Source organism: Sciurus vulgaris (assembly GCF_902686455.1).
Source record: "Sciurus vulgaris genome assembly, chromosome: 15".
Lineage (NCBI taxonomy): Eukaryota > Metazoa > Chordata > Mammalia > Rodentia > Sciuridae > Sciurus > Sciurus vulgaris.
In genome coordinates this window covers 81,494,603-81,515,622 of record NC_136476.1, presented here as the reverse complement: position 1 = coordinate 81,515,622, position 21,020 = coordinate 81,494,603, and the positions used below count along the sequence as shown (strand labels likewise).

General features: G+C 38.8%; 1 protein-coding gene across 12 annotated transcripts in view; it reads left to right on the top strand.

Moving 5' to 3' along the window:
- MAPKAP1 (MAPK associated protein 1) overlaps positions 1 to 21,020 on the top strand; it is a 227,585-nt gene that overhangs the window by 360 nt on the left and 206,205 nt on the right. Inside the window, exon 2 of one of the 12 annotated variants that reach the window (XM_079113803.1) lies at positions 4,771 to 4,869. The exons of 10 other annotated variants lie outside the window; for them this stretch is intronic. The gene's annotated coding sequence lies outside the window, so the exon portion shown is untranslated. Of the gene's footprint in view, positions 1 to 4,770; positions 4,870 to 5,608; positions 5,780 to 21,020 lie in introns of those variants that run through there. One more of the 12 variants, XM_079113805.1, reaches the window with a different exon arrangement.

Below are 21,020 nucleotides of genomic sequence, written 5' to 3'. Positions count from 1 at the left end.
GCGCTGCCCAGTGGGCCGCCTGTCAGGCCCTTGCTCAGGTGGCCTGGGAGCATCCGTTTCCTGGCCTTTTCCATAAACCGGGGCTGCCCTGAGCCTGTCAGCGGGCGTGTGATTTAGGGGAGAAGCTGGACGGCTGGTAGAGTCGGGGCGGGGGCGTGTGTGCAGTTGGCTGCAGCACTCTGGCCCTGCACTCGGCAACATTTAGGTGCCCTGATGTTCATAATGTGAAATCAAGTTTTTAAAGCATTGCCTGTGTGATGCCTGTTTCCTAGTGTCCCTCCTCCCCACCTGCAAGGGGCAGTCTGCAGACTTTTTTCTCCCTAAAGTGCTGCTGGAACTTTGGTTCAGTTTTTTTGGTTTGTGGGAGTGGCAAGGAGTGTTTAAGTATGGGGAAAAGAAAAAAAAAAAATGTAGTTTCAACAGCATAACTTTAACCAGATCCCCAAATTGTCTCTGAAATAGGTTAAAACTTCAGTCTGAATGAATGCAAGTTAGTTTTGAAGCTGTCACAGTACCTGGCATTGTGCAAAACACCATGTTGTAAACCAAAAAAAGCGCAGTTCAAAACTTTCACAGGTGTGAATGGTCAAACGGACAGACACATTGAAGTCAACATTCTTTTTATTTTGACAAGCTGAACGGGTGGATCCCTTATGGTAAAAACCTATTAGCACAGAAAAAGTGGCATCATGTTTTATTCCTCATATTCTGTGAGCCCACACAGGTGCTCAGTAAATACAAAAAGAGTTCTCGATAGATTCGTACTTGTTTTTATCTTTTGAGTCTACACACTTGCAGGCTTCCTGGGTCTGTAGGGCATGCTGCTAGCACTTTCTCCATTCATCTGTGTGCTCAGACCTAACTACTGTGTAGGCCAAATTGAACTCACATTCCTCTACTCTCCTGATCAGGCGCTTGACTTTCTTTCCATTTATGCTTGAAAAGGTCCTCACGGTAACCCATTACTCGAGATAAGTAGAATCTCATCACTTTTGTTTTTTCCTGTCAGTTGTTTTTGATGGGACATTCTCCCTACTCTGCCTAGGTTTTCCATTTTCTGTTTCTACCTATTGAGATGCTACTCATGGCCAGGTTGAAGTTGGTCTCCCTCAATCAATTTAGGACATCCCCAGCTGGAAATTATTTCTCATTTATAATCCTATAATCACTCATTATTTACAATTATTTCATTTAATAAATATTTACTGAGGCTGTATGCTAGGTACCGGTAGTAGGCAATTTAGAGATTAAAGAAGACTCCCTCTTTGTGCGCCTGCAACTCAATTTAGTGAGAAAGGGAAGGAAATTAGTAATCCAACAGTGATAAATACACTATGTGAAAGTTCTTTTTGTGTTATGGTAGGACGTTGACCTCTGTGAGGCGGAATATGGCTAGGGAATGTTCCAGAATGTGAAGTAAACTCAGTGTCTTACATATTGCATATAGCTTTTTCTTGTTAATCATTTTAACCTCAATTTACACAGTAGTAGGACTCAGGAGAAATCACACAGATGGTATAAGACAGCCAGCATTCACACCTAGGTCTGTCTGATGCCTAGAATTGCACTTTTCCCATTATCTGTCTTGTCTTCTTTCTCACACCATAGCTCTCTTTGTGCAAGTACCTATTGAAGGAACTGATCAGGAGGAAAAATATGAATGTTTTAATGAATGGTACTGAAAGTTCTTTTTTTTTTTTTTTTTTTCTTTATTTATTTTTATGCGGTGCTGAGGATTGAATCCAGTACCTCACACAGGCTAAGCAAGTGCTCTATCACTGAGCTACAGCCCCAGCCCTGACAGTTCTTTGAAGGTAGATGAGACTAATCTTCCAAGGCAAAGAGATGGTAGGTGGGTCAGTCCAATTTTGAATGTGAACAGGAGGACAGTTTGTAGAGAATAAGCATAGACTCCTGGTTCAGTGCCTGGTCCTTTTACTAGGTAGATGAACTTTGGCAAATTTCTTTTAGTGTCATTTTCCTCATCCAGGGTTATTGACTTCAAGAAGTGTTGTGAATTCTAATAAACTAATTCTGATAAAGTGCCTGTCACAGTTTCAACATCTTTAACCCAAAATCCAAAATGCTCCAAAATCTGTGATTTTGAGCTGCAGTTTTGGAGCATTTCAGATTTTAGACTTGAATTACCAGTGCTCATCCTGTAAAGTCTGTACAGATATCCCAAACTCTGGAAAATTGCACACACTGAAACACTTCTGATCCCGAACATTTTAAATAAGGGATATTCAATCCATGTATGGTAAGGTGCCCTGAAATAATAGCTGTAAGATGCAAAGATATAATGCTTGTCATGTGATTTTATAGTGGTGAATGAATTTCTAGCCCAACTAGAGCAAACTATTACTTCTTTTTGCAGGCTGGAGATAAAATTGAAGTCAGAGTCAGTGAGGGCTTGAGTGCCAGGCAATATAGGTAAATTTCCTATTTCTACTCATAACTTTTCCAGTTAATAAATATTTTGAGGATTTATGGTTGGTTCAGAATATGCCAGGCAAAATGTTAGATCCTGGGGATACAAAGTGGAATAAAACTGGTCCCCACCCTGAGGTTGTTGACTTATAGTGGTAGCTAACGAGTACTCACTGATTGGTGTTGACATTGTGTTAAATGCTTCATCTCGTTTATTCCTATATGGGAAGGTAGTATTGGTATACTGATTTTCCAGATGAGAAACTAGGGCACAGAGAGGTTAACTTCCTTGAGGGCTGGTGGTGTGGCTTAGTAGTAGAGTATGGGCTAGACATGTATAAGGCCCTAAGTTTGATCTCCTGTACCAAAAAAGCAAAAATAAAAAGAACAAAGCCCTGGTTTATACAGCTGGAGGCGCTGAGTTGCTATATGGACTGTCTCTGCTGTCGTACTGCACCATGCTGCAGTTCTTTGTAATGTGGATGGGACCCTCTGGAGAGGCCTCAGAGGAACCAGCCCTTGAGCCCTAGTTCTAGTGTGCCAGTTGCTGCTAGGCAGTAGGCATAGTGAGGAGTGGAAGTGGCCTCAGCACTGAATGTCACTTCAAATATATTTCTTTCTTTTTGGTGGTGGCGATGGGCTTGTTGCTGATGTTGAAAACTTGTTCAGTGAATTTGTATGATTCAGGCTGTTATTCTGATGTATATGCTTTATTGTTAAATATATAGCAAGAGATATCAAAATATCATATGACAAGGAATTCTGTCACATTTTTCCAGTTGGAGGTGCCCTGACATTGTGTTTTCTGTGAAGTTTGAAGTTTTTGAGAAATTTTGATTCAAAAGTTAACACATTTCAGCTTGTGTGGAGTTTATAATAATTGGGCATTGTATTAGTCAGCTTTCTGTTGCTGTAACAAAATAACCTGGGAAAAACAACTTAAAGTTGGGAAGATTAATTTTGGCTCTTGATTTCAGAGGTTTCAGTCCATTCTCAGCTGGCTCCATTGATTTTGGGTCTATGGTAAGGTAGCACACAACGGAAACGTGCAGTGGAGTGAAGCTGCTCATCTCTTGGCAGCCAGGAAGCAGAGGAGGAGAGAAAAGAAGGGGCCTGGGACACGATACAAGGGCATGCCATCAAGGACCCACTTCCTTCAACTATGTCCCGTTTCCTACAGTTTCTACTACCTCCCAGATAGTTCATTCATCTATGACCCATCAGTGGATTAACCCATTAATTAGGTTACAGCCCTCATGGTCCTATCCCTTCTCTAAAGCTCCACCTCTGAACAAGACCAAGTCTTCAACACATGGGCCTTTGAGGGAAATTCTGGATCCAAAGTATGCAAGCATTTGTATTTCAGTCATTGTTGAATGCTTTTTTACACCTTATTTCCTTTAATCTTTAAATTTCTGTGAGGTGGGTGGTATTATCCCTATTTAACATATGAGTAGCCCAAGGCTTAGGGGTTGTTACCCAGAAGTCACACTCCAGTGAGTTGCTAAGAGTCAGAAAGAACTGGTCAAAAAAGAGTAAACAAGTGTTTATTAACTCAGTTTTATTTGAACATCTACCTTTGGGGTCTCCCAAGTCCTGCGCCCATTATGGATTATAATGAGTAAGATAGGACTTGGTGAACTGGAGCGCAAATGCCTCCTTGAAAGGTATCCAGATGTGTGGCATGCATAGTCCCAACTATTTGGAAAGCTGAGGCAGGAACTCCAGTTGGTTGTAGCCATGTGAATAAGTAAGCCCAGTGTCCTAGATTCTCTGATTTTTTTTTTTTTGGAAAAGATCCTAAAATCTGGATTTTCTATTTATTTATTTTTTGGGGGGTACAGGGATTGAATCCAGAGGCACTTAACCACTGAGCCAGTCTCCAGCCCTTTTTTATGTTTTATTTTGAGATAGGGTCTCATTAAGTTGTGTAGGGCCTCGCTGAATTGCTGAGGCTGGCTTTGAACTTGCGATCTTCCTGCCACAGCCTCCTAAGCCACTTGGTTTACAGGCTTGTGCCATTGTGCCTGGATGAAATGTGCTTCGTTTAAAAATTTGCCATTAAAAACTTATAGAAGACCTACAACCAGAGAAATGAAAGTTGTACCCCATTTGTGTACAATGAATCAAAATAACAGCAACAACAACAAAAACTTACGGAAGACCAAAACGTGTTTGTGGGCTGTGTACAATTGTAGGCTGTCTGATAATGAACTTTGATCTACTTGACTGCTGAAATTTGATTTTTTAAATGACCATTTTGCAGAAGTGGGTATTGAACCCAGGGTACTCTACCACTCAGCTACATCCCAACCCTTTTCGTTTCTTATTTTGAGACAGGGTCTTGTGAACTTGCCCAGATTGGCCTTGAATTTGTGATCCTTCTGCTCAGTGTCCCGGGATTACGTGTGCCACTGCACCCAGCTTGGCTGCTAAAATGTTAGTACCCATCATTCAGGTCAGGAGGTATAATACCATGTTGTGATGATCGATCATAAATCTGGTAGACTGCCAGAGTGAGGAGGCATTGTAGCTTGCACTGGCATTTTTCAGGGAGTAGAAGGGTGAATGCTTTTTTAATATTATCAGGCTAATTTCAGGAGGAATGGGGTTCAGATGATATGACCTTATAATGCTTTTTTTTCGGTGCTCTTAGCACTTTAAATGCTAACAGATCTCTGTCTCTGGTCATCACCATGATATCATGAAGTATATTGCAGATTTGTTTATCTGTATTTCCTTTAATATTCATGATCTTGTGAGATAGGTGGTATTATAAAGGGGATAATTATAATCTTTCTAGGTGAAGAAACTGACATCCAGTAAATTAGAGTTTAGTAGAAAGTTCAATAGACTGAGAAGGACTTTTTTTTTTTTTTTTTTTTTTTTTGGTACTAGGGGTTAAACACAGGGACACTTAACCACTGAGCCACATCCCCAGCCCTTTTTTGTATTTTTGAAATTTAGAGATAGGATCTCATGGAGTTGCTTAGGGCCTCGCTAAGTTGCTGAGACTGGTTTTGAACCTGCGATCCTCCTGTCTCAGCCTCCGGAGCTGCTGAGATTACAGGCTCATGCCACCTGGCCCAGTGAGATGGACTTTAATCTTGCATATAACTACATTACTAATGGTTCCTTTTGGATTTTGGTTAAGTCACTTAAAAATCTTTGAAATTTTCCCCGTTCTGGTTAATAATGAGGAGCAAAATTCAAGCCTTGCTGAGATCTTTTCAGGATGCCAAGCTGTCTGATTCTAATTCGCATGCTGAACGTCACACAACTGATGACTGCAGACCCCAGTAGAGAGAGGCTCAAATCTCAAATGCTTTTCCTCTTCTCTTGATGGCAGGTAGGGAGCCACTACTCAGCTCTTCTCTCTGTTCTTTGTTTCTTATTTACTCTGGGGAAGGACCTTGATGGGCCAGGTGCTCCCCAGATGTGTACAGTGCTTTGTTGACTATGTATACTCACATACACGTAAGATTGAAAGGGAGCGTAGAGACACCCAGCAGAATGAGAGAAATATGGTCAGGGAGTTCCCAGCCCAAGAGTTTAATTTATTTTTATTTTAATACCCAGCTTCCACAAGGTGAAAATTGAAGAAATATTAGTCTTCTAGATACTTGTTTTCATTCATACCCTATTGTGTTAGGAAATAACATAGAATATAAAAATGAAGAAAATAAATCCTGAACAGTCATTCAAGATTTATTAACTCTAGTTGGTAGCATCTAGATATATTGGGAAAATAGATTTAATATATAAGAAACACAAAATTTGGGCCAAAAGTAGAAAACAATTTTAAGTAATTGAAAGTGAGAAAATGGGAGAAAACATTAAAAAACAAAACAGACAAATTCTAAAATTCTGGACAAAGCAAGAAGTATTAGAATAACTATTGGAATTAAGTTATTGTAATTGCTTGTGAAATAAATTTAGTATAATGTTACATTTACCTTTAAGTATATGCAGAGTTAGATTCATAATATCCCATGCTTGAGTGTACATTTATGAATATGCTTCTATTAATGGAGATAAAGTGGACTGTGTAAAAATTCAGATATTCAAAAAATAGCATGTTTTGTTCCCTGTGGACCCATTTTTAGGTACTGTATTATAAATAAGTACTGTTTTAGCACAGTAATTGGTAAAAAACTGAAGGAATGTCTTTTGAAAGCAAAGTAATCTGTAAACTTTACTTGCTGACATACAGGAGACTAATAAGAACTGAAGTTCAGACCTGAATTTTTTTTTTTTTTTTTTAAGCTACTGGGGATTGAACCCAGAGCCTCACTCATGCTATGTAAACACTCTACTACTGAACCACCTTCCCAGTCCTTGGACTTGAATCTTTTTTTTTTTTTTTTTGTACTTCATATTTTTATTCTTTATTTATTTTTAAAAATTGTTTGTTGTATTTAGTTATACATGACACCAGAATGCATTTTGATTCATTGTACACAAGTGGAGTACAAATTTTCATTTCTCTGGTTGTACATGATGTAGAGTCACACCATTCATGTAATCATACATGTACATAGGGTAATGATGTCTGTCTCATTCCACCATCTTTCTTTCCCTTGCTCCTCCCTTCCCCTCATTTTCCTCTACACAATCTAGTTCCTCCATTCTTCCCTTACATCTCCCCACCCCGCCTTATGTATCAGCATCCATTTATCAGGCAAAACATTCCACTGTTGATTTTTTTGGGATTGGCTTATTTTACTTAGCATGATATTCTCCAGCTCCATCCATTTACCTGCAAATGCCATAATTTTATTATTCTTTATGGCTGAGTAATAGTCCATCGTGTATATATACCACAGTTTCTTTATCTATTCATCTATTGAAGGGCGTCTAGGTTGGTTCCACAATCTAACTATTGTGAATTGAGCTGCTGTAAACATTGATGTGGCTTCATCACTATAGTGTGCTGATTTTAAGTCCTTTGGGTATAAACTGTGGAGTGGGATAGCCGGGTCAAATGGTTGTTCCATTCCAAGCTTTCTAAGGAATCTCCATACTGCTTTCCAGAGAGACTGTACCAATTTACAATCCCACCAGCATGGACATGAATCTTAATTCAGTGTAAGGTAGGGTTTTGAAATATCTCACCTGGATTTGAATACAGACTGAGTCAGTTATTAGCTCTGGGACCTGGACAATCTGGTAAATGGTGACAGTAATGCCAATCTCATGCTGTACTTGTGTGAACTAAATGAAGCCATTTATATCAGTATCTAGTGAGTACCATGAACTTCTGGAGAGATGCAGGTACCCACATTCAGGGACATAAGACGTTTAGGATTTTAGTAACAAGCAGTGATACTATGCAGTGGTCATGAAGGAATGAGACTTCTGATTGTGCTTTGTGAATTACTTAGTATATCTGACTACTATGCACTATTGAGCAAAGGATTTCAGTATGCTCTTAGGCTATTAAATGAATTAATCTGCTAAATAACAGACCCTTCCAGTTGCTAATATTATTTTTTCTGTGCCTGTGACTACCCTTTGAGGTTATAAGAACAAGGAATATTATGTATTCCCTGTTCCTGGCAAAGCTAGGATTTGAACCTTTGTTTTTGACTATTTTTATGTTTCGAGTTTGGGTCTTGCTATGATTGCTCAGGCTGGCCTGGATCTCCTGAGCTCAGGTGATCCTCCTGTTGCGGGGACTACAGGTGTGTGCAACCATGCCAAACTGTTTCAATCTAAATTTGGTGCTTTTGCCACTTTTCATGCTGCTTTAGATTTAGATATTGGAACTGGCCCTAGTCTTGGTATTGTCGTCAGTTCTGGCCATTCTTCTTATTCATTTAAACTTAATGCATGCAAAAAGTTGCTATTTATTATGTTGTTAGAGTGTTTGATTATAGGTATAACCTTATGATATGAAGTTTAAAGATATAATAAAACCCTAATACTGCTGGCAAAGGTTGGTGGTAAGATGGTCACTCATATACAACTAGTGGGAATGTAAATTTATAAAACTTACCTAAAAAGCACTTTGGCAGTATGTATGAGCTTTAAAAAGATTCCATGTATGCCTTTGAGCTTGTAATTTCATTTCTAGGAATCTTTGTTAAAGAAGTAATCAGATGTAGAAAAATATTCATGTTCAAAGATCTTCAGCAGTAGTATTTATAATAGGAAAAATTAGAAACCACCTTAGTGTTGAACAAAGGTTAGAGAAATTATAGAAAAGCTATAGAATGGAAATATTGTACAGTCATTTTAGATGTTTTAGAATAATTTTAGTGACATTAATTGCTTATATATTATTCAGTGAAAAAAGTACAAGTAAAATATGTTCCCAATTATGTCAAACATAGTTGCAAAGAACAGAAAGAAGAGGTGGTGAGATTTTAAGTCTGTTTTTCTTTAGAAATATTTTTGAAAACTATTTTTAATAAAAAATAATTTTAGTTTAATATTAACAAGTATGAATAGAAGCAGTGGTATTATTTCAATCAATAGAGTTTTCACTAATGTGGGTGATTTTTTTTTTTTTTTTCGTGGCGGTGCTGTGAATAGAATTCCACCCCCTTGCCTAATGCAGATGATTTTGAAGCTGTAGATGGATTGCATTTTTAAGCTAATTTTTACCTCATTTTGCACTTAGAATATGTAACATATATATGTATGTGTGTGTATATATATGTGGTGTGTGTTTTATTTATTTATTTATTTATTTTTTAAAGACAGGGTCTTGCTATGCTGCCCAGGCTGGTTGTGAGCTCACAGTCCTCTTGAGTAGCTGGGATTATGGGCACGAGCCACCCTGTACTGATAGTTTCATGTGTTTTGACATAATGATGTTAAGATTTCCAGGGTAACCCCTGCCTCCGCCAACAAAACAACACAAAACCTATTTAAGAGACTATCATGGAAGAAGACTTGTATCTGTGTTGGTACCAGTGTTCCAGTTCTCCCATCACCCCTTCAGTGACCACTGGGATCAGGAGTAGGCTTGGGACAGCTTTGTCTTTACTTTCAGAAGGAGTACGATCCTATCTCCTTGAAAGCAAGATTGGCCATTGGTATACAGAGCTTGTTTGTAAGTTTAGTACTTATGTATTAGGAAGTGCTTTAAAAAATTTTTTTTTTAGTTGTGGGTGGACACAATACCTTTATTTTATTTTTATGTGGTGCTGAGGATCAAACCCAGGGTCTCATGCTTGCTAGGTGATTGCATAACCACTGATCCACACCCCCAGTCCAGGAAGTGTTTTTTTGATGTAAAAAATCATTTGTGTTTAAAAAAAGAGTCAACTAAAATTTTTAAATAATTTATTTGAGCAAACAGTGATTCATAAAGTGGTAAGTCAGTTCTAAATCAGAAGTGGTTCACAATTGGATTGCAATGAGAAAGTTATTTTAGGAGGAATGTGGAAGGTAAACCAAAGAAAATATTTGGTGGCGACAATTGTAGAGTTGCCTTATTTGATCCATCCCATTAGGAATTATAATGATAAATTTGTGGGCTACTTTAAAAAAATTTTTTTTAGTTGTTGTTGGACCTTTATGTTATCATTTATTTATATGTGGTTCTGAGAATCGAACCCAGTGCCTCACACATGCTAGGCAGGAGCTGTACCACTGAGCCACAACCCCAGCCCACTGTGGGCTACTTTTGACTAGTTGAGCTTAAGTTCTGTTTTCTTAAACATTTTACAAGAAATAGGACAAATTATGTTTCACTTATTTTTGCAAATCAAGCAAGGTTCAAGTCACTTATGAGGCCTAACTGACTTCGCTCAGGGATTTTTCAGACTTGGTCTCTATTTTAATTTACTTGACAAGTATGAACTTCTATCTCACTTTTTAAAATTTTTGAATATTTTAATTTGGATTTAAAATTTTTCTTATAACTATATTAAAATGTCATGATGAATTGTTGCCTTATACATTTTTCTATTGTCATGCATTTTATAAATGAAATAGTTTCAGCATGTACAATTAAGGATTGTGACCAGTTTTTTTTAATGTGCCCAGTAATTTTCTAATAAGCAGTATAAAAACCTGCAAAAAATGTAACAAAGTATTTTAGCATATTTAAATTAGGAAAATACCAGGCAAGTTGTTTCTTTTGTAAACTGCTTCTGTCCAAAGCATTCTGTATATTATCAGAATGAAAAATGACAGCACTTTGTCATCTGTTCAAATTGATATTGCACTCTTTGCAATGACAGCTGAAAAGGCCCACAGGTGCCATATAAAGAGGTGACCATGTTGTCATATTTCATTTCGGCATCCCTCTGCAAAGCCATAATTACCTAATTAGGTTGTTAATTAGGAGATTAGCATTTCACTATATTGATAGAATGCTCTTTACCGACGTGGGGCTAGATACAGATTTGTCTGCCCTAATTTATAATCTCTGCCTGTTTTGTACTTATTTATTTGCTTAAGATCCTTGCGTAGGGCAATTCAGTTTACCTGGGAAACAGTTTGTTTACAAGCTAATGAAGCTTTGATCACTGAAGTTGCTGAGTTAAAATATGAACAGATTTAAAAGAGGGATTGCATCCCCAAAATGATGATAAAAATTCAAGTTGGTGTAACTTCATTTCTTGTTTACGTAGGCAGTAACATGATAAGAATTCAAATTGTTGGTATAAAAAAATTCCAAAATATAAAAACTGAGCCTGAAATATGATAGAGGTTTATATATCTTAAACTAGGCAAAGGATATTATTTTATCTTTAATTACTTTAGTTATCTCTATGATTATATGAGGAAGTTATAAAATGTTAAGTATTTCAAATGTGTTTTACAAACTGAAGCTTGGTTAATGATTTCAGAACAAATATATTCAGTCTTCAGCTTAGATTTCCTTAGATAGTCATGCATCAGGCTTTATTTCATTTATACTTTCTTCCATTAGTCTGTGCTTGGAACATTCCCTCCCCGCACTCTGCAGTCCTGAGGGCTTTTGGAATTTGAAGTATTTCACAGTAACCTTCACTTGGTGAGCTGTTTGGAGTAAACACATTCTCTTAGTGTGTCTAACATTGTTTTGTGTGGGCTTGCAGGGGATTATTCATACCTTTTCTACCTTTTCCAGCTAAGGAAATCGAAAGATTTGGAGCAGTGCTAAGAGCACCAGTCCCACTGAGGTAGTAGCTTTATTCCTTTCGATTGTATTTGGTATTAGCCTCACGGTTGTAGAAAGTACATGTGTGCCCAAGTCCCTTTCCCCCACAGATGTTATGAAGAATTGGATTTCATTTTTATATTTATAATTTTCTTTACAATTAAAGTTTTAAAAACCATTTTTGTATCAAGAAAATAGTATATATAAAATCTTCTACTTCCTGGACTGGATGTATAGCTGAGTGGTAGAGTGCTTGCCTAGCATGCATGAGGCCCTGAGTTTGGTTCCCAGCACTACATAAAAACAAACAGAATCATTTTAGCTTTTTGCTTAATTATAATCATTCACTTATTCGGTCAGTATTTGCTAAGTTTGTATTAAGAACTAGGTATAGTTCTAGGAATTGAGCAGTGAAAACTATAGATACAGCTTCTGCTCTCTGGGGACTTGCAGTCTAGATTGCAGAGATCTAGATGGCAAGAACAGTACAGATTGACAAGCAGAACCTAGCTTGAGAGGTGTTATAGTAATGAGAGCCAAGGCCAGTATGGAGGAACACCTACACAGGACTTGGTAAAGTTAAATCTTCCTGGGACAAGTGATACCTAAATAGGGATCAGAAGGATAAAAGAGAAAGGAATATCTAAGCCAGGTGATAGGACAAGAAAGCTTTCAGGGAGAAGTGTACGTTTAAGGCTTGAAGAGAACAAAGTTAGGGTTGGGGATGTAGCAGTTGGTAGAGTACTTGTCTAGCACATTCAGTCCCCAGTACTGCCAAAACCAAAACAAAATAGCAGCAGTAATAAAAGAGCACAAAATGTTTGGAGTAGAAAGAAATAGAAGGGTGATTTGGAGATAGGACTGCATAGAGGTAGGCAAGGTTCAGTCATATTAAGGAGTTTGGTTAGTTTTTAAGACAAATTAGGAAACTACTGTAAAGCTTTGATGAGTGATGGTGGCTTGCATTAGATTACTGAGATGAAGAAAGTGGACGGGATATAGAGATAGAGTTAGGATGCATGGGGTTGATGATTAAATGTCTGTAGGATTCATAGAAAGGAGTCACGGCTCCTGAGATGGAGCTGGGATATGTTCAGTGGTCGGTGCTTGCCTAGCGTGCATAAGACCCTTGGGCTTGATCCCCAGCACTGCAAGAAGAAGAAGAAAAAAGGGCTTCTGACTTGGATATTCTATATACTTTATGATTTTATTTAAGTTCAAGATTGTGTTTGAGTATGTTAAGGTAAGGTAGATAAGTCTTTATTTTCCAATTTGACCCCAAAATGTACAATATTAGCAACTAATTTTCTTTCAGGTGGACCAGGAAGGATACTAATATTTGAGTGTCACTTTTCAGTCCTACAGTGGGACAGCACCTTTGTGAAGTAAGAAAAGAAAGAACTGAAGCATAGAAACTGGGAGTATCCCATTTTTCTCAGCTCCTAGGTAGTGGAATTGGGGTCACACCCAGCTTTCCAAAACTTTGTGTTTTTTTGTCATGCCATGTTGCCTTTCTTGTTTCATCCCTTTCAGTTCCCCCGCCACTCCCTAAAGCGAGGAGGAGAATTACTCCTGAAGTACCAGTGGCTCAGTAGGCCACTGACAGAGGCCTTGTTTCTTAGCTTCTTAGGGCCATGCTTTGGATTAGAATGCTGTCTGGTACCCTGGGAAGAAAAGCTCTTCCAGTGTGTGGGATTTGCTTCAACAAAGTCAGATATTCTGCTGGGATTTCTGGCACTGGAATTAATCTCCTTCAACTAGAAATGTAGGTTAGCTACCTCTACTAATACATTTGACAGCCCCCCCTCCCCCAAAGGAAAACCCTTGGCACCTCCCAGAATTTCATGTCTGTTGTTTAAAAAGAATTAAAATTATTTAATATTTTTTATGGTTACTGTTGCTGGCTCTGCGCAGTTAAGTACTTTGTTGGTGTCCTTGGGTTGGAATCATCTACACTGGAAGACATCTCGGATGCAGCAGCATGGATTCTATCTTTCTTGTGTTTCTATCTCCTTTCTTTCTTTTTTTTTTTTAAATAGATATAATTCACATATCATAGAATTTCACTCCCGTCCCCCCACTGGTACTAGGGATTGAACTTAGGGGTATTCTACCCCTGAGCTACACCCCCAACCCTTTGTATTTTGAGGTAGGGTCCTTTCTAGGTTATAGGCTGGCCTTGAACTTGAAGTCCTCTTGCCTCAGCCCCTCTTGTGGCACCACACCTGGCACAATTCACCCCTTTAAAGTATACTATATAATAATTTTGTATAATTGCAGAGTTGTATAACCTCCATTATTATCTTATTCCAACATATGTTTGTCACCTCCAAAAGAAACCTGAATCTATTAGCAGTCACTTCCCGTTCCTTCTCACCTACCTTCTAAGCCACTGATTTACTTTTGTCTCTGTAAAGTTGCCTACTTTGAACCTTTTATATAAATGAAATCATACAACATATATGGGCTTTTATATTTGACTTCTTTTGGGAAGCAAAATGTTTTCAAGGTTCATATATATTGTAGCATATATCAGTACTTCTTTCCTTTTTATTGCCATGTAGTATTCAGTTGGTGCATATACCACATTTTTTGTTTATGTACTCATCAGTTGCTGGACATTTGGGCTTGTCCCAAATGTTATGAATAATGCTGCTGTAAACATGCACCTTTTTCCTATGAACATGTTTTCAGTACCTCTGGGTATGTATCCAGAAGTGGAATTGCTGGTTCTTATGGCCCCTCTATGTTTAGAAGCACTTTGGAACTGCTGAACTGTTTCCCACAGCAGCAGCAGCATCCTACCTTCCCCTCAGCGGAGCACATGGTGGAGCTCCTTTCTGCTTCTGCTTTCCTTAGGCTCTTAATTGGCTCTGGTCTGTCCTAGAGGCCACCCTAGATTCCAGGAGTTTCATGAGCCTTTTGTCTTATTAGATGGGAAAGTTTCCAGTTTTCTCTGTTTACTCGGTTCATTTTACAACTATGTGTGTACTGGCATTATATGTTGGGCGTTAGTGATAGGAAGTCAAGGGTCAGAGTGCTTTCCTCTCAAGGACCTTACGGTCCAGTGGATCATAACTTTAGAATCTAGGCAAAGACTGATTTTTTGTTTTGTTTTGTTTAATAGCTTCTGCGTTTTCATCCTACCTTTTAACTATTGCTGTTCCTTGGGTGTTTGTTCTTGCAAAAATTTATATCCATGGCTTCATCTGTCACTTGTGTATTGATATCTCCCAGATTTTTTCAGCTTTCTCTTGAGCTATCAGGTTTGTGTCTTGATGGACATTCCAAGTTCATTTAATTGAAAAATAACTCCTTATCTCCACTATCCCTCTCACCGAAGTGTTCCTACTTTTGACTTCACAGTTTCATTTGTTGGCACTATCATGCAAGCCTTCACATCCACTAAGTCATCAAGTTCTACCATTTTTTTTTAATCTCTTAAATGTTTATTGACTATTTCTTGAATTTACAGAACCTCTTTCACGACTTTACTTCAGATTTCATCATCTCTTCGCTGGGCTGTAGTCACAGCTTCATAACCAGTCTTCTGTCTTATCCATCAGATTAATCTTCACACCTCTCTAAAGTGGCAGTCGAATCAACTTTGAACTCCAGGTGTTCTGCTGTTTCTTTCTTCAGTGCTGTGCTCTCTTGATGTTGCCTCCTCTTCCAACCTTCCAGCTTCTTATCTTTGAAGATTCAGCTTTGACCAGGCAATGATAGCAGTAATAACAGCAAACATTGTATAGTGAGTATAGGCAGTGTAATAAGTACTTAACATATATTAATTCATTCAGTCTTCATAGCAATTCTTTGAGGTAGGCACCACAATTATTCCCATTCATAGATGAGGAAATGGAGACACAGAAGTTGTTACTTGCTCTAGGCCTGTAGTGAGTGGCTATGGCCAGTTTTGAACCCTGGTGATCTGATGCTTGTTCTCTGCCTCTCCTATCTGCCCTTTCTTAGCCTTCCCCATTCCCTTGACCTCTCCAACTACAAAGGATCCTTTCTGCTTCTGCAAGAACTCATGGATGGCCTTGTGTTAATTTGCAGCTCATAGGACAGAGCTGGAGTGAGCTTTATCATAAACCCTTTTTTTTTTTTTTTTTTTTTTTTTTGGTGGTACTGGGGATTGAACCCAGGGCCTTATGCTTGCAAGGCAAGCTCTTTACCAACTGAGCTATATCCCCAGCCCCTATTGTAAACACTTCTGATCAAGGAGCCAACATTATAGATTGTTTCAATACCAGCTCTTCCCCCCCACCCCGTTCTTTTTCTTTGGTACTGGGGATTTAACCCAGGGGTGCTTTATCACTGAGCTATTTCCCCAGCCCTTCCAATTTTTTGAGACAGAGTCTCACTAAGTTGCCTAGGCTGACCTTGAACTTGTTATCTTCCTGACAGTTTCCTGAGTTGCTGGGATTATAGGTGTATGCTGCTGAACCTGTCTCTTTTTCAGTATCCTTTAGGTGACTGAGCTGGAAGTGACCTTATCTTGGTCCTTTTTTTTTAGTTGTAAATGGATACATTAACTTTATTTTATTTATTTATATTTTTGTGTGGTGCTGAAAATCGAACCCAGTGCCTCACACGTGCTAGGCAAGCACTCCACCACTGAGCCACAACCCCAGCCTTGTCTTGGTCTTATTCATTTCTGCAAAACCTGTCTTGAGTATCCACTTTTATTTAGGCATTTTTCCTTTGCATTTCCATAGTATGTTGTTATAGAATCCTCTAGTGTTGCTCTCATTCTTTATTGTGACCATTTATATTCTTGACTCTTCTTCCCTGCTTGACTCCCCTCTTGGGGATAGGGTCTATGACTTAGCACTCCACTTCGGACTCCCAGCATGTAGTGGGTCTTCAGGCTTGCTGGATGAATAGATAAACCTATTTGTGTCCACGCGTGGGCTTCCGTGAGCAGTGGGAGAGGAAGATCGTGATGAAGTGGACTGAAGGTGGAGTGTGAGGCATGGTGTTCGAGTGCTCTGGAGAAGGAAGCGTTCAGAGCGAGGCCGCCTGGATTTTATCCTGGCCCCACCTCTTACTTGTGTGTCCTTTTGCATATCTGTGCCTCAGTTTACTAATTTGTAAAATACAAATAATAATAGGTAGTTTTCTAAATGACAGAAATGATCTGTCCAAGACCATGCCATTAGGTCTCTGGTAATTGGGGAACAGGAATTCAGGTTTCCTGAATGGTTCTTGTAATAAACTGTATTTTTTTTTAAAATGATGTTGTGGTTAACCTGAGAGTCAGTGAAGAGGAAGCAACTCTATTGAATTCTTCCACTTGCAAACTTTAAATACTGAGAAGGCAATAAAAGGAAAAGAAATTTTAAACTATATGCTGAACCAGCACCATGAATACTCCTCCCTCCCCCTTTGAAAAATCATGGCACAGCTTCTTGGAAACAAGAAAGATTCATTTGTTTTTCTATTCATTCCACACTGAGCTCTTATTGGATGCCATCCATATTCTGCTAGAAACTGTCAACATAGTGATGAATAAGACAGTCAGCGTCCTTAAGGAATTTAGAATTTAGAAGAGAAAACCAGCACAAACTGATTATTATTAAAAAGGGGGAAAAAAGTGGTGTGATTAGCTTGTTCTTTCATTCATCCATTGATTCATTCACTCCTTAACATAGCAGCCAGAGAGATCTTTTTAAATGTGAGTTAGGTTATGTCACTGTTCGCCTTACAATTTTCTAGTGATCCCCATGTTTGCAGGCTTCAGAATGGCCTGCAGAGCCCTACCAGGTTGCCTGCTTTTCCAGATTGAATCCTTTAGTGCTTGCCTCCTTGTGGGACTTCTTGCTGCTCCTTGAACAGCATGGGCCTGCTTCCCTCTGCATGGCAGCTCTCTTCCCTCACACTGTCTGCACAGCTTGCTCTCACCACCTTCAGGTTTTAAATTAGGTGTCACCTCAGGCAGGCATTCCTTGATCATTTTATTTACAGTTGCAAGCCCTGACTTCACCTACTTTACCCTTATGACTTTTCCCACTTTGTCCCCAGAGCACTTCTAGTTTACTATGTAATTATTTTGTCTGTCTGTCTCTCCCCATTAGAATGTGAGCTCCATGAGGACAGAATTTCATCTACTTTTGTTTTTTGCTGTGCTTTCTGTATCTAGACCAGTGCCTGGCACATTGTAGGCTTCCAATACATACTTGTTGAATGAACAAATTCAATAAACACTTAACTATTGTAGGCAATGTGCTGGGTTAATTATTTGGTAGAAGAAGGAACAATAAAGTGAACAACCAACCTGGGAGTCATTAGGAAGTTTACCTGGAAGAATTGACCATTGAGCTGCATTTTGAATAATGAGTAGGAGGAGGCCAGATGAAAGGAGGACAGGCTTTTCAGACCACAGGATAAATTTGAGGGAATGCCACTTGTCAGCAGTTTGAGCTTTGGGTTTCCTTGGGGTATTTAAAATTTAGGAAAACACATTAGGAGCTGATTAGGTCTTACAGGTTTTGAGCATACATTTTAGTAGCATTTTAGAAGTTTTGTGCATAGATTTTTAAGTTGTGTGGTTTAGTTTTTGTAAAAATGAAACAGCTCCAAAGGAGTTGGATATTACCACAAATTTAGTGACTTCAAACCACACATTACTGTATGTTTTTTCAACTTCAGAATTATTGATGTTGACATTTTGGGGATTATAACTCTTTGTTGTGGGTCCTGTGGTTTTGCATTGTACCATGTTTAACACCATCCCTGTGCTGGGATTATATACCTGTAATCCCAGTGACTTGGGAGGCTGAGGCAGGAAGATCACAATTTTGAACACTAGCGTGACCCTGTCTCAGAACTAAAAATGGACTGGGGATATATAGCTTCGAATGGAATGCTCCTGGATTAAATAAATGAAGGTACAAATAAAATTCTTTTAAAACAGTTTGAACTTTGGGAATTGAAGAAAGGTTTGCAGAGCTTGAGCTTGAGTTGGACTTGGAAGAAAAGGATGATGTTAGAGGAGAAGGGCATGTCTCACACAAAGGGCAATCACTGCCAAAGGCCAGACGTGTCCAGGGTTGTCCTGGCAATCACTTGGGGAGGAGCGGGACAGGAGCAGTGAGTGACACTGGATTGCAGAGAGCCTTACTGTGTTGTATGTAAAGGGTTTTAGGTTTGTTTTCACTTTCTCTTGCTGCATAAGAAGTTACCACAAGCATAATCAGCTTAAAACAATATAAGATTATGGGCTTACAGTGAATCAGGAATCAAGGCTTTAACTGGGTTCCCTGTTCTTGGTCTCAAAGGGAATAAATTGAAGTGTTAGCTGGTTACAGACTGACTCATCTAGGGGCTCAATTAGGAAGATAACTTCCAGGCTCTCTCAGATGGTTGACAGAATTCTTTACCTTGTTGCTGTATGACTGAGGCTCCCCTGTTCTTGCTAGTTCATGGTTGGGAACTATTCTCAGCTCCTAGAAACTGCCCTCAGTCCTTTCCATATTGTACAGTTCTTTATTATAACTTTGCTTCTTCGAGGAGAATCTCTCTGGCTTTAAATGTTTCTTTTCAGTTGGCTAAGATGAAGTCACAATGGAATATCACCGAGAGATTGACTGTCCTATGATCTTTGCCATATTCTGTTGGCCGTAAGCAAGCAAGTTCCCCCCACACTCAAGAGGGGATGACACAGAGGGATAGATGTTGATGCTAAGAGGCAAGAACTTCTGGAGCTGTTTTAGAATTCTGTCTACCATGTACACTTTCAGCACCATGAAGGCAGTGACCAACTCTATTTTACTTTTCTCTTAGCACTCTTAAGATGTGTTTTATGAATATTTGTCAAATGAAATCTGTGGATGAGACTTGGTAGGCAGTTGAGTGCTATTTGCAGTTTTAAGTACCTAAACTTGTAATTTCACATCAAAAAACATGTTGAATAATTTGGCATTATTCATAATTTCACATTAAAAGTATGAATAATTTGGCATTATTCATAGTCTTCACTTGAGGTAAAACTACAAACATTTTTACCTGAGATCTTAAAGTAAAACCTAAAATTATTTATTTTCACAAGTGTCAATCAAATCTATTATTCCAGAGAGACAATATCCATTGGAAAAATAGTATGTGGCTATATTTCATCAAATTGGCAGTTTTCTTCTAATAATTAGAGATGTTGGCAGGTTTGGAGTTTTGGGGGTGGTGTCTGAAGTTTCACAGTTATTGCTAGCTAATAAACGTTATTTAAAACACTTTTTTTTTTTGCAGTGCTGGGGTTCGAACCCAGGGCCTTGTGCATTCGAGGCAAGCACTCTACCGACTGAGCTATCTCCTCAGCCTATTTCAAAACACTTTGAAAATACTAATTGCTTTATAGCAGCTGAATAATATTTAGTCTAACGTCTGCTTAGAACTTTATATACTTTTGTGTGATTAATACTTACATACTTTATACTTATCATAGGAAACATCTTTTGAACAAAATTTAGATTTTGAGTGGTTCCTTGATAAAGTGCCATTTTATCTTCACAAAATCAGTTATTTCTTACTTCCAAAGTCTATGTTTTATCACAAGACTCTTACTGTTCAAACTGGAGCTAGGAGAATCCCAGTCTCTGCTATGGGGTACTGGAAGCCACAAGAGTGAGCATTTGCTTGTGATCCCAGTGGCTCGGGAGGATCACATGTTCAAAGCCAGCCTTAGCCACTTAGTGAGACCTTGTCTCTAAAAAAAAATATTTTAAAAAGGGCTGGGGATGTGGCTCAGTGGTTAAGTGCCTCTGGGTTCAAAGAAAAAAAAAAAAGTGAGCCTTGCCCATTTTCCTAGAGTATTAATTTTAGTGTTATTTTTTTCTATTAAAACAAGCATAGATGCAGTATATTATGGGATAAAATGCAGAATATGAACTCTAACCATAAATTTCTTATGGCATGCTGCTGTAGGTGTCTTCTCTACATCTTTAGTCTTCTCAGAATACCTTAATTTATGGTTACTGCCTTGTGCCCCTCAGGTCTCTCTGTGGAGAAGTTTGAGAGACTCTGTACCAGGTTCCCTTTAACTGTACCTACAGAGGTGGTGAAATTCTGAGGCATTTCAGGTGGTTAGTGGTAATAAGGTGAGAAAATCAAGGATTTGGTCCCTTTGTTGGAGTGAGACATTTGACATAGATCTTGCCTCTGGCAGATTGATGGGAGGTGGGGAAGGGCTAGCTGGTCCCAGGTAGCCTTAATCATTTATTGGGGGCCTTAGCAGGACAGATGGACTAACCGAGATGGCTGAGCCACTGCCCACGTGGTCTTTTATCCCATGTCTCATGAGTTGGAAGTATTCCAAGGCTAGAGCAAAAGCTGCAAGTCCTTTTGAGGGTGAGGTTCAGAAATTCCACTGCACACTTGGTAAGAGCAAAGCACGAGGTAAGCCCAGAGTCAAGGGGTGGGGAAAAGAGTTCCACCCTTCATGGGAGGAGCTTCAGAGAAACCTACCTTGTGCCCTTAGGCAAGTTAATTCCTT